The following is an 11,144-nucleotide window of genomic DNA, read 5'->3' as shown; positions in this document are numbered from 1 at the left end:
TTTCTCTTTCTAGTTTATGTGTTTTTCAAGTTCGGCTACTATAAGTAGCTAAACAAGTTTCTCCTCCTCTACAGGAGGTTTCAATGTAATAATAAATGTTTGTGTTTGAATAAAGAGATTTTGGCTCTAGCACCTCTTATGTATTATTTTCAAAATTTTATCTTTTACTGTACACCCTAAGGTAGGAAACGAATTAGGGTTGCGCCAAGTGCTGTTGAAAGAATCTGCGTCGGTAACTATCGGTTGCGATCGTGTGGTTGGACTGTGAGGAGCAGTTCATAAAATACGGTGGATATAACCCTATAGTACTCCGGTCAAAGAGGTAAAAGATTTAATTTATTTTACGGAAGCATGATGGGCCTTTAGGTTTAAAAGAAAAATCAATTACTAAAATAAGAGGATAAGAGTATTCTTGAAAATTTTAAAATATTGGGGAGCTAAAACAAAGAATTGAAGGGATAGGGAGTAAATATAAAGTTTAGAAGGAATGTAGGGAGTTATTGAAAGTTTGCCCATAAGTTAATAAAATAAAANATCAAGGGTTGAAATAAAACTTGATATTATCATATGAGAATTTAACAATAATATAAATAAATAATGTTAATTTAAGAAGGATTCTTGATAAGATCAACAATCAACTTTTATAAATATGATATGAGAGTCATGGAAACAGGAGACACAATTTTGCAAACTGGGGTTTGGCGAAAATCCTCCATCCTCTTCTAGCAATATTTCGGCCATCTCTAAGAAATTGGAAGAAAGATTTCGGCCAATCATAGTCTTCCGCCGCCGCCTCCTACAGTTGCACCAACTCCGGATTTTGGAAATTCGGACGATCTAGTCTCAACAAAGAAATTGTTTGCGATTACTAGTGCAATCCAAACAAGGTACACAATAACTTATCGTGAACCTAATTAGACGATCATAAGGAGGAAGATCTGTTCGAAGAGATTTACAAGAAAGACTATTCCCGCTTGAAATCTGGAATAGTTTGGAGCTAGCGTTTTATATGCAAAGGTAACAATCTAAAAACTTTATGAATATTTATTTCATACGACGCCCAAGGAGCATTTCAAACGTCGAAACAAAATTTTTTAAAACTTATGATGTGCCTTGGATGTGAGAAAACGATGATCTAACAAACTTATCGACTTCATGGAAGACGTTCTATCATTGCCAATCTTGTATTGGTATACCGTTGGTTATACTTAATGAGTAAAAATTAAGCAAAGATGGATAGAAACTCGCAACAAAAATATTAAAGAGAAAACCGACGCTCCAAGCAACGGGGGAGGTGCCTTAGCTTCTCTTTTGTGCCCTGGAATTTCCAGGGCAGCAAGGGAGATTCCTAGACACCTGTAAAGAGGCGTCTCAGTGCTTTTTTGATGCCCTGAAAATTCTAGGGCAGAAAGAGAAGCGTCTAAGCGCACATAAAATTTGGACGATCTAGTCTCAACAAAGAAATTGTTTGCGAGTACTAGTGCCCCTAGTAAACAAAATTCGGACGATCTAGTCGAAACAAAATTTTTTAAAACTTCTGTTGCGCTTTGGATATGAGAAAAAGATGATCTAACAAACTTATCGACTTCATGGAAGACGTTCTATCATTGCCAATCTTGCATTGGTAAACCTGTTGGTTATACTTAATGAGTAAAAATTAAGTGGATAGAAACTCGCAACAAAAATATTAAAGAGAAAACCGACGCTCCAAGCAACGGGGGAGGTGCCTTAGCTTCTCTTTTGTGCCCTGGAATTTCCAGGGCAGCAAGGGAGATGCCTAGACACCTGTAAAGAGGCGTCTCAGTGCTTTTTTTGATGCCCTGAAAATTCTACGGCAGAGAGGGAAGTGTCTAAGCACACATAAAATGACGCCTATGCACCCGACAGCGTTGATTGATGGAAAGTTACGAGTTTTCATGATACCCGACATACACATGATTTTTTTGATGAATTTAATTAGTTTTTTGAATGAAGGGACACGTCTTGTGTGAAACAACTTCTATAAATACATTATTAAAGACAAGAAGAAAGCACTTTTGAGAAAAAAAAAATTTATCATAAGATTTTCATGCACCTTTGCATTTATTTTGAGTGTCTTCTTCTTATTTCTTCTAGAAAAGAGATTTAATATCATTTTATGGTTATGAAACTTGTGATTTGTAGTGCTACTATCATAAGTTGGAAGTCAATGTATTTTGAGATACGATTGTAATATTCTATGAACACCAAATCCGGGGCAAATTTCTTGCCTCGAATTAAAATTTGCTAGCATTCTTTTTTAGCATGATAATCTTTAGATTATGGATCTCGCCAACATGTTTAAAGGAGAATCCCCACCAACAAAACCATCACAAATCTCCACATGATTCGACCAAAAATGGTGGCCTCATACTCCACCGAGGTAACATCGGAACCCAAATTATCTTGGGAGGATGTGGACTATCAATGCCAACAATTACTAAATTTCCCAAGCCATGGAGAGCAAAAAACTGATGGTTCATTGTATGCAGTGCTGTAGATCTTCTTCGGTTTGGCTTTTCACCATAGGAAGATGCTTTAAAATGCATATTTTGAATGTGTTTACTCGTGTTTGTTTTGACCTCCCAACGAAGTCCTCACTTCAGGTCTACTTCGATAAAATTCAACCACAATATATTACATAGATAAGGTTCTTTGTTTCGCACAAATTCTCAGTTCGTCTGAACATAAGCATATAATCTTTGGTTCCTTGAAGATACCTCATCACTTTCTTTGCAGCTTTCCAATGGTTTAAACATGGATTACTCTGATATCTTCCCAACATCCCAACAACAAATACAATGACAGGTCTATTGCAAACTTGAGCATACATCAAGCTTCCGACAATAGAAGCATAATGAATGTTTTTTCATTTGTTCCTGCTCTAGATCATTTTTTGGGCATTGGCTTAAATTGAACTTATCTCCTTTGCACAATGGGAACTATACTTGATGAACAATCTTTAATCCGATATCTCTCTAAAACTTTGTTGATATTTGTTTCTTGAGACAGACCTATAATACCTCTAATTCAGTCTCTATGTATCTTAATGACAATGACATAAGATGATCGCCCATATCTTTCATATCAAAGTTTTTTGAGAGAAATTGTTTCACCTAATATAACAATCCCTTGTCATTGGTTGCAAGTAATATATCATCCACATATAGAATAAGGAAACAAATCTTACTCCCACTGACCTTCTGGTATATAAATTGATCCATGAGTGAAGAGATAAAATCATGAAATTTTAAATACTATTGACAGGAAGCTTGATTCAATCCATATATAGATTTCTTGAGCTTACATACCAAGTGCTCACCATTACTAGAGAAGAATCCTTCAGGTTGTTTCATATAAACCTCTTCTTCTAGTTCTCCGTTGAGAAATGCTGTTTTCACATTCATTTGTTGTAAATCTAAATCAAAATGTGCAACTAAAGCTAAAATGATACAGAGAGAATGTTTCTTAGATACAGGAGAAAAAGTCTCCTTGTAGTCGATTCTTTCTTGATGAGTGATTCTTTTAGCTACGAGTCTTGCTTTTTATCTTTCAATTTTGCCTAATGAGTTTTTCTTTGTTTTGAAGACCCATTTACATCCGATGACTTTTACACAATCAAGCAACTGAACAAGATCTCAGACTCCATTAAATGCCATAGAATTCATCTCTTCTTTCATAGCATCAAACCATAATGTTGACTAATTACAACTCATGGCTTGTAAAAACGTTTCAGGATCATTTTTGGCTCCAATGTTAAAATCCGATTCTTGTAAATACACAATATAATCACTAGATATAGCTGATCTTCTTATTCTAGTAGATCTCCTTAGGATGTTTGGTTGATCAACAGTTTCTTGTTGTTCTTCATTAACAACTTGATATATTGGATTTTCATCAGCAATTTGTGAAACTTCAGTAATCGGTTGCCTAACACCCGTTTGATCTTGAAGGGTGTGAATAACGACCGATCTATCATTTGAATAAGAGAGTTGTGAATTAACGTGATCTTTCTCAAAAACTATGTCATTTGAATTATCACTCCCACTAATCAAATCATTCTCAAGAAATTTTGTATTTCTTGATTCCACAATTTTAGTGTTGTGAGATGGACAATAGAATCTGTACCCTTTGCATTTTCTGAAGGACAACCCCAAATGCGTATATTTTGCAAACTTGGTTTCCAACCTTTAAATAATTCAAATGGTGTCTTTGGAGCAGTCTTAGTTGGAGCTCGATTTAATATATACGCAGCTGTCTTAAGAGCTTCAGTCCACAATGATTTAGGAAGTTTGGAGCTACTAAACATGATTCTCACCATGTCCAATAATGTTCGATTTCTCCTCTCAGCTACGCCATTTTGGTCCGGAGAACCAGGCATAGTATATTAGGCAACATTCACATGTTCTTGGAGAAACTTTGCAAACGGACCATGTGTCTGTCCAATCTCAGTGTATCTACCGTAATATTCTCCACCTCTATCGGTTCTCACGATCTTAATTTGTTTTCCACATTGTTTCTCCATTTCAGCCTTAAAAACCTTAAAGGCTTCTAGTGCTTCGTTTTTGTTATGAATCACGTAGATATACATGTATCGTGAGTAATTATCAATGAAAGAGATTAAGTATTTCGGATTTTTCATGTCCATATCTGAACAACAAATATCTGAATGTATGATTTCTAATATTTTTGTACTCTTGTTGGCACCTTTTTTAGACTTATTAGTTTGCATTCCCTTTATGCAGTCCACACAAGTCTCAAAATAAGTAAAATATAAAGTACTAAGTATTCCATCATTCACTAATCTTTTAATCCTCTCTATAGAGAAGTGTCCCAATCTCATGTGCCACAATATAGATGAATCTTCATTTATAACACATCTTTTAATACATCTCTGAACATGCATAGTGGTGTTATTATTTTGTAAAGAAATAGAGAAAAGACCATCAATCATTGTACCTTTTTCAACAATATTTGATTTATAAAATAAATTTATTGATTTATCCAAAAATTGAAAGGAATATCCAAGGGGTACAAGATTTGAAGCCGAAATTAAATTTTTAGAAAAACTAGGAACATAAAATGTATTTTTCAATTTTAAAATAAAACCACTATCCAATGTAAGACAGCAAGTCCTAATAGCCTCCACATGCAAAGATATCTTGTTTTCTGAATAGATGTTCCGCTCATTTCCTTGATGTTTCCTTAGGCTTTGCATAACTTGCAAAGTATTTGTAACATGAATTATAGAACCAGAATCAATCCACCATGAGTTATTGTTGGGACATGTCATGTTCTCAATATTGATTTTGATGTTAACAAAATTTGTTATTGTGTTTCTAACATATTTACTCAAGTGTGAAGTTATTAAAACAAGAAGCAAGCTGAAACTGAATTCTGCATAAACTGAATTTCTGGCGAGCTTTGGTATTTTGATGATATCTCCCAGCTGGATGATTCAAATGGCAATCTGCCAACATGAATGATTAGAAAACTCAATTTGAAACAAGTCGTATTTCACGTTGGTTGGACAAAATCGGATGTCATCAAGGTCTAACTGATCGCTAAAATACATAAATGATTGCACGAAAACAGCAATCATTTGGGTTTGAGCAGTTGTGGTATTTTGGTCATATCTCTCAGCTCGGTTATCGAAACGAAGCGATTCAGTACGTGTTAGAAAGATAAGACGATGATCTACAAATCATCTTCAAAAATCAAAGTTTGAATCGAAGCTTAGATACTGATAAATGATAATGAAGCTACTAGTTCTGCACAAACTGAAATCAGCCTAGCTGATTTCAGCACACCAGCTGAAACTGAACTGAACTGAACCAGCTGCTGACCAGCTGAATTGAACTGAACCAGGTGCTGACCAACTGAACTGAACCAGCAGCTGACCAATTGAACCAGACCAGCTACTGACCAACTGAACCGAACCAGCTGCAGACCAACTGAACCGAACCAACTGAACCAAACCAACTGAACCAGCTGCTGACCAGTTGAACTGAACGACCAGTTGAGTTGACCAGAGTTGACCAATCGGGAAAATGTCCAGCAAGACGAATTTTACCGTTGCAATTTCAGAAACAGTACGGAAACTTTCCAAATGGTCATATTCTTGTGTCTAACGTATATATCATTGTTGGAGCCTATAAATACAACATCTTGAAGATCAAACAAAAGCTTTTGAAGGGGATTCAAAGCATGGGCGGTTAGCATGAAAAAATCAGCTAGTTGAGAGCATAAGCCCTTGTGTGAGAATACATTTGAAATGTACACTGTAACTGATAAATTTCTCACACACAATTACTCACACATATACAAGAGATTTGAACTTCAAAGATTATTTGAGTGAGTCTTACATAAAGGCGTAAAACATTATGTTTGTAGTCTTTGCATATGAGACATTAAACAATATGCTGATTGTGAGGTGTTGCCTACAATCTTGAGTTCTAGGAGTTTCAGTTAGGTAAGAGATAAGTCCTACGTTGAAATCGGTTTGTACAAGGTGTTGTACAAATCAAAGTCTTCTAGTGAAGATTCCCAAGGGGAAGAAGGGGTGATATAGGAGCATTTGAAGTCTCTGAACATCCATAAAAAAATTCGTGTCTATTTGTTCATTGCATTTATTTATCATTTTCATTGCTTTTAAAGATGCATTGTTGAAGCATTTTATGTGTTCTTCAAATACCAAAATATTGCATACAAAGTGTTTGATAAAATGATTCAACCAAAATATTTTTACTCATTCAACTTGCATATATTTTAAATGCTTTACAAAATATTTAATCGGTTTCTACGAAGGATTATTTCGAGTGTATTCCGCTTGGTTTAAACACCAAACTCGATTTAATTCATTGGTGTTCAATATTTCAAGAACCGAGCTATTGTAGCTCTTCCTCCAAAACGATCCTAACAGTTATAAATCATATCAACCATATTAGATTTATAACAGACAAATGAAATATGAATATCTTTCTTGTCAAGCCAATCCTTAAATTTAATGCAATCCTTCTTCATGTGTCCCATCTTTTTACAGAAGAAACACTTGGATTTTTTCTTGATGTCAGGTTGTGGTGGAATTATTCCTTTCCCATTTCCCTTGACTTTGGCTTGTTTCTTAAATTTTCCTTGTGTAGTCATAAATACATTATTACTCGTTTTCATTAACAACCTTCCTTCCTCTTGAACACACATGGTCATTAATTCATTGATTGACCATTCATCCTTATGTGTATTATAGGAAATTTTGAAGGATCCATATTGTTGTGGAAGAGTGAATAAAATGTAGTGCACAAGAAAAGTTTCAGACATTTCTACTTCAAGTGTCTTTAGTCAAGCCGCTATGTCCCGCATTTTCATTATGTGCTCTCGCACACCTCTCACACTGATGAGCTTTAATGAAGATAATTCCATGATTACGGTGCTGGCAAGTGTCTTATCTGAAGACTGAAACTGTTCATCAATAGCCTTCAGTAATTCTTTAACATTATTATGCTGATCGACGGAACCACGCATAGCAGCAGAGATTTTTGTATTTATGAACATTACGCAGAGTCGATTAGATCGCTCCCATTTTTCATAAAGATCAACATCATCTGGAATGATGTTGACAGTAATAGCAGATGGTTCGTCTTTTGGTATTACATAATCAATATCCATCCACCTTAATTGAAGAATAATTCTTTCTTTTCATATTTTATAATTATCGCCCTTCAGTTCGGGATTGTCACATTTCGTATCAGAAAAACTCGCAGGTTGCATAACTGCATAAAAATATAATATGCTTATTATTTTTAAAATTTTGATGTAATATCATGTTTTACCAATGTAAATCATTAAAAATCTAGTGACATAAAATTTGCCTGTAGACTAAAATTTTAATTCAATAAGATTTTTCTGGAACTTTATGATAAAACTATTAAAATATATTTTCCCTTAATTCCTGTGGGTAAATTAAGAAAAATATAATTTTGATATTTTAACCTAATTAGTTATATAAATATAACAAAAATCCCCGAGGGGTAAAATTTATTATATTTATATAATTAATTACAATTGATATCCATTATGTGATCAAAATCCACTTAATGCATAATTTTCCATAATCAAAGATGTTGTGGTTATTCCTCAATTATTTAAAATTATATGGTTCAATGAACAAAATTTTGACTTTACTTAATGCTTTATATAATAATTATTTAGTAACTCAATCAACATTTTCCAAGAGTGCTCCCAAAAAAGATAGGTAGGGCTAATGCCCTTTAAATACTAACACCTAGATAGAGCAACGTTCTTCAGGGAGACCAGTGGCTAGTCACGACAGTTTAAACCGATCTATAAAGAACTTTCTCAGATCATATTTTCTCATGTCACCTTATAATTATTATTCACTTTAATTATTCACATTTATGTGAATCTTTATAAGCCAAAATTTTTCATTAGATAATTTTATATTCACATTTTTACTAGATATGTTCATTTTAAATTATAAAAACTAAAAATATAATTTAATATGAACATAATGTGAATCTTGATTTACCAAAATATTTTTCAATAAAATTTGAATTTAAAAAACTTCAAAATAAATGCAAGAATAATTTTAAATTTGCATGTTCATATTAAATAAATACCCAAAATATTTTACATTATATCTATCATGCAAAATTAATTTATAAATATGTATTGAAAATTGCATTGAATTTGAAAATATTAAAATCTATTTCCAAATAATAATAATAATTACTTTAAAAAAATTAATAATTGCCGACAGTCACTTGAAGAAATTGACAATTGAAGACTTGCATGTGGGTCTCCTTCCAATTCAATTATTACACTGCAAACTTGGCAATTGAATGCAATATATTTTATTCATCTTTTGAAATTGCCGACACTTAGAATTTTTAATTCATCTTCAAGGCGTTCTTATGCAACTTCTCCTCTTGGATAGGGATGGCAATGGGTAGGGTATGGGTCGGATTTCATACATCCATCCCCATACTCATTTATTAAATTCATACTCATACCCATACCCATACCCATCGGGTATTGAATTTCATCCCCATCCCCATACCCATCGGATTATCGGATACCCATACCCTACCCAAATACCCAATTATCATATACAATTGAATTTTTTCAAATTTAAATTGTTTCAATGAAGTTATGAATATTTAAAAAATTATTTAAATGAACAATAAGAAAAATTATTCACNTATATATATTAATTTAAACGGGTATTCGGGTCGGGTGTGGGTCGGATTATATCAAACCCGCCTCCATACCCGAACCCGAAAATCCCCATACCCGATTACCCAATTATTTAATCGGGTTTAAAAATCCCTCCATACCCTCTTCTATTCGGGTCGGGTATCGGATCCTCCAACGGGTTCGGATGAAATTGCCATCCCTACTCTTGGATGTTTTGCTCTAAAAAATTCTCATTTCGTTTCCAAATTCAAAAATTTTATTTAATTTTCAAGACTTCAAGGTGCAACCGAGAACAAAATTATAAGGTAATTAAGTTTCTTAATATAGTTTTATCTGATCTTCAATTTTCATGTTTCTTATGAAATTTCCAGAAACAAATTTTTCCAAAACTTTATGATATCGGATTTTCATAAAATTAAAACAAAATTTCAAGGCTGGGGTATCACGACTCTGATACCAAATGTCAGAATTTTTCTCAAAAATCATGTTTCTACGTATATATGAACATGATAAACAATATGCGGAAGTGGATCGAGTGTAACCTCCGGCCATCGAGAATTTGTAAGTTTTCTGATTTCCTTCCGGTTGAAGCCTTCTAAGCACTTCACACTCTCTGTAGATGGTGTACTTTTTTTCTTATGAGGTGTGTGCTTATGGACCTCAATCACCGCTATTTATAGTCGTTTTTCATACCATCAATGTGTTTATCGGGAGCCTAAGAGTCAAAAGAAGAGGCGCATGCTGCCTCAATTTTCTAAAGTTGAAGCGGTGCATGTACCGTTTTTCAAAATTGTAGACTATGACCGTCGTCATTTCTTACACGTTTTTCATTCTTTCTGATATGTGTCACTTTTTCTTACATCAGGTGCAATGCAAAATATTCCGAACACTTATATATGGAAAATCCCAATAATTGTGAAAGTATGAGCAGAAAATACGAGTTCAGATTTCCCTATGATACACAAAATCGAGTTACATAAGATGTGATGTTGCAAGCTCATGGGACAATGAGATGAATGTCGTTCCATTCTTGCTCATATCTAACTCAAATCACGATCTGAAGTCGTTCTTTAGTTTAGAATAAGGTCTAGGTTCGAGACGAGGGGTATAAACAAACTAATTTGATATACAAAAGGAATTACAAGTTCAATTTGAAATTTGGAAATTTTTATTTGCTCGAATTCAAGTTTGAGTTCGCATCGAAATCTTCGAACATATTTAGCTACTCGGAATATATTTTATATATATCAATAAAATATTAAAACTGACGAGCGGCTCGTGAACTATCGAACAAAATAAAATAAAAATTCGAACTTGGCTCAAATTCGATAATTTTGAATATGAATCACATATATTTCAAGTCGACTCGAAAAGCTCGTAAACCAACTTTCGTTTACACTCCCGTCTGAGACTCGGTTAATAAACATAAGCCTCTCACCCTGTCATACAATTTATTTACGATTGGAGCAAATGTCATTTCAAGTAATTTATCGAAATCCGAAAAAACATAGAACCCTTGATATAAGATCAATTATTTTTAAAACCCTCTATTTTTAAAATTCAATCATATTTCCATTTACCAAGGTTTATGCTTGAATCTTAAAAAATAAAAACAAGAAAAAATTAATTTTATATAACAGATTTTATATTTTTATAAGTTTTTCCGGAAGTTAAATGCAATTTAGCTGTTACAGTGTTTATTTTAAGGGTGTCAATTCGGGTGGGTTGGGTGGTTGGGTCGGGTTGAGCAATAGTACTATTAAAAAATTGCTCAACCCGAATCCGAGCCAACCCGAAAACACTCAAACCGAACCCGAACTCGAATCAACCCGATTAACCCGATTTTGATTTTTTTTAAATTTTTTTAAAGAAAAATAAATAAAATTAAAAAAAATATTTTAATTTAAACACAT

Source organism: Primulina huaijiensis, chromosome 2, assembly GCF_012295235.1.
Source record: "Primulina huaijiensis isolate GDHJ02 chromosome 2, ASM1229523v2, whole genome shotgun sequence".
Lineage (NCBI taxonomy): Eukaryota > Viridiplantae > Streptophyta > Magnoliopsida > Lamiales > Gesneriaceae > Primulina > Primulina huaijiensis.
This window is presented reverse-complemented; position numbering follows the sequence as displayed.